We start from the raw sequence: 6,373 nt of genomic DNA, 5'->3' as shown, positions 1-6,373 counted from the left end.
AAGACTCACATACAGTAGATAAGATGTCCTTAAGAAAATTGGTTGATCTAATTCTGACTTTGTAATTATTAGACACCTAAAGTTCTGCTTAAGGGTATTTTGGTAGAAATTCTTGAATCGTGGAAGAACGTAAGATATACACCATTAGTTGCTTCCACCTTGGGTTTGGAGTTTATAGTGTGTTACAAGGCCTTAAGTTATGCCTTGTAGTTGCGGAATTTTGTCTCAAGGTGTTATCTTGTTGATAATAAGCAAGTTACTGAGAATGTGTTGTGATAATTTTGTTGCGGTTTATTTTTCCAAGAATTACAAATAAAGTAAGGAGTCAACGGGTTGACATGTTGTCGTGAGGAAAATAATTCAGGGTCAGTTAATGCATGGTTTTAAATTTCGGCCGAAAAGAAATATTTCGGTTTCGGTGGAAAACAAAACGAAATTCACAGTGAGTCGGAAAAGTACCAAATTTCGCCGAAACGTTTCGGAAATTTCAGTGAAATTTTGGAATTTTCGGTGAAACGTTTCGGTTAAGTACAAAATTTCACCCGAAATTTCGGAAATTTCAGTGAAACGTTTCGGAAATTTCCAAAATTTCGGTGAAATTTTTACAAGATTTCGGCCGAAATTTCGTACCGAAACCGAAACCGAGATTTAAAACCTTGAGTTAATGTCTATTGAGTATATAGGTACCACACTTATGTTAGCAGATCTAATAACGAGAGGATTACCACTTGAAGTCGTTAATGACCATAAAGCGCGCATAAGGTTGGTAGGTAAGGCCGAATACGTTGATTGGTGGGATTTTACATAAAATTTATAGACATTGTATTGTGATCACTTTTGAAATTTTGATCATAATAAATAAAGTTATCTGCTTTTTCCATTATTTGTATTGCGCACATTGAATGTATTTTTGAAAGCGGAATGTCGATAATGATATAAAGTGGACCATATTCATGTTGGTAAGTTTGCTAACTTCGTGACCGTGGGGAGGTTATTGGATAATATCATTCAATGATTACATGACCCGTTGTTGGTATAACTTATTGAACGGAATGTAAAGTTAGTTGATGAGAAAGGTATAAAGCCCATGCAAGCCAAGTGGGAGACTGTTGGACGTTTTCCTTTCTTTGGGTTTCCAAAGATGGAGTTTCCTTTTTGGATTGGAATTCTAGAACATTGTTCTATGTCCTAGAGTTGCCAGATAAGGTTGTGGTTTTGTATTCAAGCAACCTTTCATCATATATTAGTAGCCCTTAAGTTTAGTAATGTTTGGAAGTGAAAATTATGACTTGTATTAGTTGTTAAATTTACAACTAAGAGGCCAAACGAATTGGGCACTTTAGGAAAGTTTTATGGGAGCTTTTTTTCTTTTTTTTTTCCTATAAAAGAGACCCTTGGCCCCTCTTCCTACTCCGACAAAACTTGAGAGCAATTCGAGAGGTTGAGAGTTTGCTGAAAGAAAGGTTTCCCATAAACTTAGAGGTGTGTGAAGGAAGAGAAGAACGAAAGGGCGTTTCTGAACCTTCACCGTGGTCGGAAAAGACTTAAAGTTTATTGAATTACGCCAATTGAAGGAGCAGGGATGGCATGAGGTATTCCTAACCCATCTCACTTAAAACGGATTTTTCTTTGTTTTCAATGCCAAAGATCTAATGGGATCACTAAAGTAGTGTTTTAAAATAACATCTCATTCTAGCCTAACTAAATGGACGGGAAACAGATTGAAGAGAATCTTCGGAGGCGACAATTAGTCGCTCCAAAGAATTCTAATTTTTAGTCTAAAAAGAAGGTGGAAGTTTGGAAATTGCCTTAGCGGGTCAGCTAGCCAAATGAGATTTTAGAGATATTTTTTCTTCGCTCATACTCCACACCTAAAAAGGAGGAGAATCCCGTAAAAAAATCTTGTTGTCGAACAAGCCCTAAGGTTTTGAAAGGTTCTTGTACTCCAAATATTGCTCTAGCAAGTTGCTAATTTTGGGCCCAAGATACCAAGCGAAAATTGGCTGAGATTAGAAAGCTTTATGGAAGCTTTCATCTCTTATAAATATGGCCCTAGGTCCATCTTCCTCTCTCTTATGTTTTTACATCTCTTGTAAGAGACAATTCACGTCAAAGAAAAGGTTTCCCATTGATTAAAGAGAGTAGAATGAAGAGAAGAGCAAGGGGCGTTTCCTGGTTATCTTCGCACTTAGAAAGCGAAACTTCTTCGTTGGATTCGAAGTAATGTTAGTTTATCATTTGGTATCAAAGCATTGGTTGTAGGCTTTCAAAACCCAAGAAAATGGACGGAATGTCAGTTTATACAAAACCTGTAGTTTTGGTATAGTCGTCGCCGGCCAGAGACTTTTCCAGCAATCGGCCGACACTATTGCATTCACTCATTGAAGGATCATCTTTTAAAATTTGAGAATGGTCCGACGGCTGGTTAAAGAGTTATGGCTATTTAAAGAGAGTGTTGGTTTTGGAAACAAACTTATTTTTAGAAACATTGAGCAGACGCCAAAAAGTTAGATAGTTGGCGGCGACCAGAGACTTTTCTGGCAATCAGACATTTGTAGCAATAATCATGGTTTTAAATTTAGTCTGAAATCTGAAATTTTGGGTTTCGGTGACCGAAACCGAAATGGTACATACCAGACACATTACTTTATTTCGACGGAAATTTTGAAATTTCGGTCGAAATTTTAGGAATTTCGACCAAAATTCTCTATTTTTTAATTATTATTATTATTTACCCAAAATTTCGACCGAAATTACCAAAATACGGCCGAAATTTCGTAATAAATATACAATCTTTAATATTTCATTGGATTTCGGCCAAAATTTTGGTATCGGTGAGGTCTGAAACCGGTACCGAAACCGAAATTTAAAACCATGTTAATAATCTCCACTGATATGGGAATCACCCATTAAAGTTTTATGGCGATCTAACGGCTGGTTAGAGAGATATGGATGGTTAAAAAGAAGTGTAAATTTTGAAAATAGAATGGACATATTTTTGAAAACTCTGTTTTGACCACCGGAAGAAGGGGTTACCGACTTACCGCTGGTGAGGGGACTGATTTTCTGGTGATCGACTAAACTCATCTTGTTCTTCTTAGACTTTTGGATCTCCCTATAAAATTTGAACATGATGCAACTGTTGAGGAAGGAGATATTGGGAGTCAAAGATTAATTCCCCTTTGAAAAATATAAAAACTTCGATATATTTGGAAACTTTTGGACACCAAAAAAGGAGTTTCCTCCGAAAACTAGACCATTTTCCAGCGAATAAAATATCAAAAAATTGGTAAAATTTTGATACATAGCATAACAAAATACAATCATTTACCCATCATACAAGATAGAATCACATCCCTATTATTTCTAAAAATTTAATAAATTTTTACACCAGTTTATCTGAATTAAATCAGAATTATTGCTGCTCTTCACAAAATGCAAGAACACATTATCATCTCTAGCTTTGCTCTTTGATCCCCTAAGTTGAGGCCCTTGTTATTCATCTACCTAACATATCCATCGATATCCCTTATATAAAGTAAAACTAAGTATGGAAAAACCTATCCCTCCACCGATCGAGCCTCCAACCGTTGCCTTTTTACTCTTTCTATTGAGATAGAGATCAGGATTGTCTGTATTACTGCAAAACACATAAAATGGGTGCAATTACATATATTTTTCAGGCTTTTGGATGCTATTAAAATCAATTTTGTGCTATAATCCTCACTTGGGAGATGATCTATTTCCATTGAGATGGAGATCAGGATTTTGTGTGATACTGCAAAACACATAAAATGGGTGCAATTACATATATTTTTCAGGCTTTCGGATGCTATTAAAATCAGTTTTGTGATATAATCCTCACTTGAGAGATAATCTCTTGTTATTGGCTAGAGAATCTGGAATGTTGCCGGTGAAATTGTTATCGGCGAGATTCCTAAAAATCAAAACAAGGCGGTTAGAGAATGAGAAGAGCATCATATTAATTCTTTCGCGTGTAACAAATTTTTTGCACTTACAGTATCTTTAGGTTGGACAAGATTCCCAGGAAATCTGGAACAGGGCCCGTAAGAAAATTTTGGTGTAGGTCTCTGAAATTGACAACGGGAAATGTTAGTGCTAAATCAAGAACAGTCAATTTTATTTTTATTTTTTTACTTTAGTTCGGTATTGGCTCCAAAAAAATACTTAATAAAAACAGTCAAATATATGAAAGTGCTAAAAAACACGTTTAATATATTTAAAATTTTATTTCAGACGTGAAATTAGAAAGTTGGTCAAAGAAACGCATTTAATAAGTTTTAAACTAGTTTTAAACGTTCTAATTAAAAAATAGAGTTCTATTATTGTAAAAGGGACTTTGCAATTCATTGCGGGGGCGTGGCCACCCCCATGCTATATGTGCCTCCGCCCCTGGGTAAGAAAATGATATGGGTAAGGGCAATGCAGCCGAGCAAGGAAACAAACAATTCTCGAAGACAATGACAGGATTGGAAATTAAAAAGAATTTGGATCCATATGAGTCAACTAGTTTACAGGCAGGTCAAGTTTTGAGTTAGGTAACGAGTTGTAGAACTACTTACATGATTTCAAGAGCTATCATCTGACTGAAATCAGGGAGATCACCTTCCAAACCATAACCAGAGAGATTGCTGCAAAAAGATAAACCCATGTTGTAATGAAGAAAATAAGGATAAGTATTGAATTAGAGAGGAGACTAAATCCTCCTTACAGTGCGATTACTCGAGGTGGTTCATCTCCATTGCAATTTATCCATGGCCAAGTAGTGCTCTGAGGGAGACAAGGCTCCCCAGTCCACCCGTTTAGTTGTCCGAAACTGCTCGCAATGTTTGCTAATCCTTGCACTGTTTTAATAGGCAAAAGACCACGTCTAGCTCCAAGCAATTATACAAAGCTATACACATACATACGGATACATATACACACCATATACACCCTAGTATTCCAGGCCCATAATATGAATGGGTCTAAAATGGTGGGCCCAGTAGGCCCCACCCTAATGCATGAGTTTGGTAGAGATGGTAGGTCCCATGAAAACCTATAGTGTAAAATGGTAGGCCCCACTCCATAAAAAAACATCAGTTGTAAAGTGGTGGTCCCATCCCACCAATACCAAGAGGTGTAAAATGGTGAGCCCTATCCGATGCATGGGTTTGGGTGGAGATGGTGGACCTGCCACATCAAAAAATGGTGAACCTCATCATGCTTGGGGGGGGCGTGGTGTTTAGAAAAGGTTGTCCAGTAAAAAAAATTCTTTGGAAAGAAAACAAATAACAGCGAAAAGAAACATGGTTAGTGTATAACAAGATGCTCAAGAAAGTAGGAAAGTACCCGGGCTACCTCCCCAGTGTAGGCCAAACTGCATGTAGATGCGTGGCCCACATGCAGAATATGCAGTGTAACAATCCCTAACTTGGATACATGGATTTTATAATGCAGGATTGTAATATCTTAAATTTTACAATCTAAAACTTTGATTTTATAAAATCAAACCTGGATTTTATATGCTAAAACCTCGGTTTTGCCATCCTGAAAATGTTCAATCCAGGTTTTTGCTTATAAAATCCAGGTTTGAATTTATAAAATCGAAGTTTTATAAAATCCTTGTAACCAAATGGCTCCATCGATGTCTTCAAATCATTTTCCATAACAACAGTGTTTCGCGCCTAGCATTACAAGGCTTTAGGACAACAAAGGAAAAAAAAAAAAGAATCAAAGGCTCCGAGAAGTAGTGAATCCGTACCATCGTCATCATTTGTTCCGGGGACGATTATCTCACTGTAGGTATACACTTCGACGGCACTGATCACCGGAGCCAACGTTGTTCCCTTAGCAGAATTCAGTGTTATATTCATGGGACCCACTGCCGGAAGGGTACTACTTTGAGATACTACTATACAAATATCATACTCTGTGCTGACCGTCCCGCCATAATCTCGTCCATCGATTTGTATGTTGAACCATCTGTGATCATTACTACCTAAATCGAAGACTTCAGTAAAATATAAGGCAATGTAGTTTGTACGAATAGTTTGAGGGAAATCCAACGGTGGTAGGACCACTTGTGTGGCATGATCGGGTGCCTCGACTTCATTGCGAATTGCATTGAAAGGTGGATCATTGTTGGCATTTTCTGAGAGGTATGAAAAATTCGCACTCCAAACCCATAAGTTATCGATGATGCTTGGCGTCCATAATCGGTTGTAGCTATCGTCGGGGTAGCTGGAGAAGATTAAAGTCAGTAGAAAGATGTCTCAATTACTTGAAAAGTGATAAAAAAAAAAAAAAGACCGTTTTTTAAGCTACATCCCAACAGCTAGTGTTTTGTACTTAACCCTTTGTTTTAGGGAAA

General features: G+C 37.1%; 1 long non-coding RNA gene across 1 annotated transcript; it reads right to left on the bottom strand.

Moving 5' to 3' along the window:
• Positions 1 to 3,345: 3,345 nt before the first annotated feature.
• LOC143848013 (uncharacterized) lies at positions 3,346 to 3,937 on the bottom strand. Its single transcript, XR_013235272.1, has 3 exons — positions 3,866 to 3,937; positions 3,728 to 3,778; positions 3,346 to 3,640 (listed from the first exon to the last, which is right to left on the bottom strand). It is a non-coding gene; the product is annotated as an uncharacterized LOC143848013 (long non-coding RNA).
• Positions 3,938 to 6,373: the final 2,436 nt, after the last annotated feature.

Source organism: Tasmannia lanceolata, unplaced genomic scaffold (genome assembly GCF_043159265.1).
Source record: "Tasmannia lanceolata isolate RefF3 unplaced genomic scaffold, GAP_Taslan_0.1 ptg000016l, whole genome shotgun sequence".
NCBI lineage: Eukaryota > Viridiplantae > Streptophyta > Magnoliopsida > Canellales > Winteraceae > Tasmannia > Tasmannia lanceolata.
This window is presented reverse-complemented; position numbering and strand designations above follow the sequence as displayed.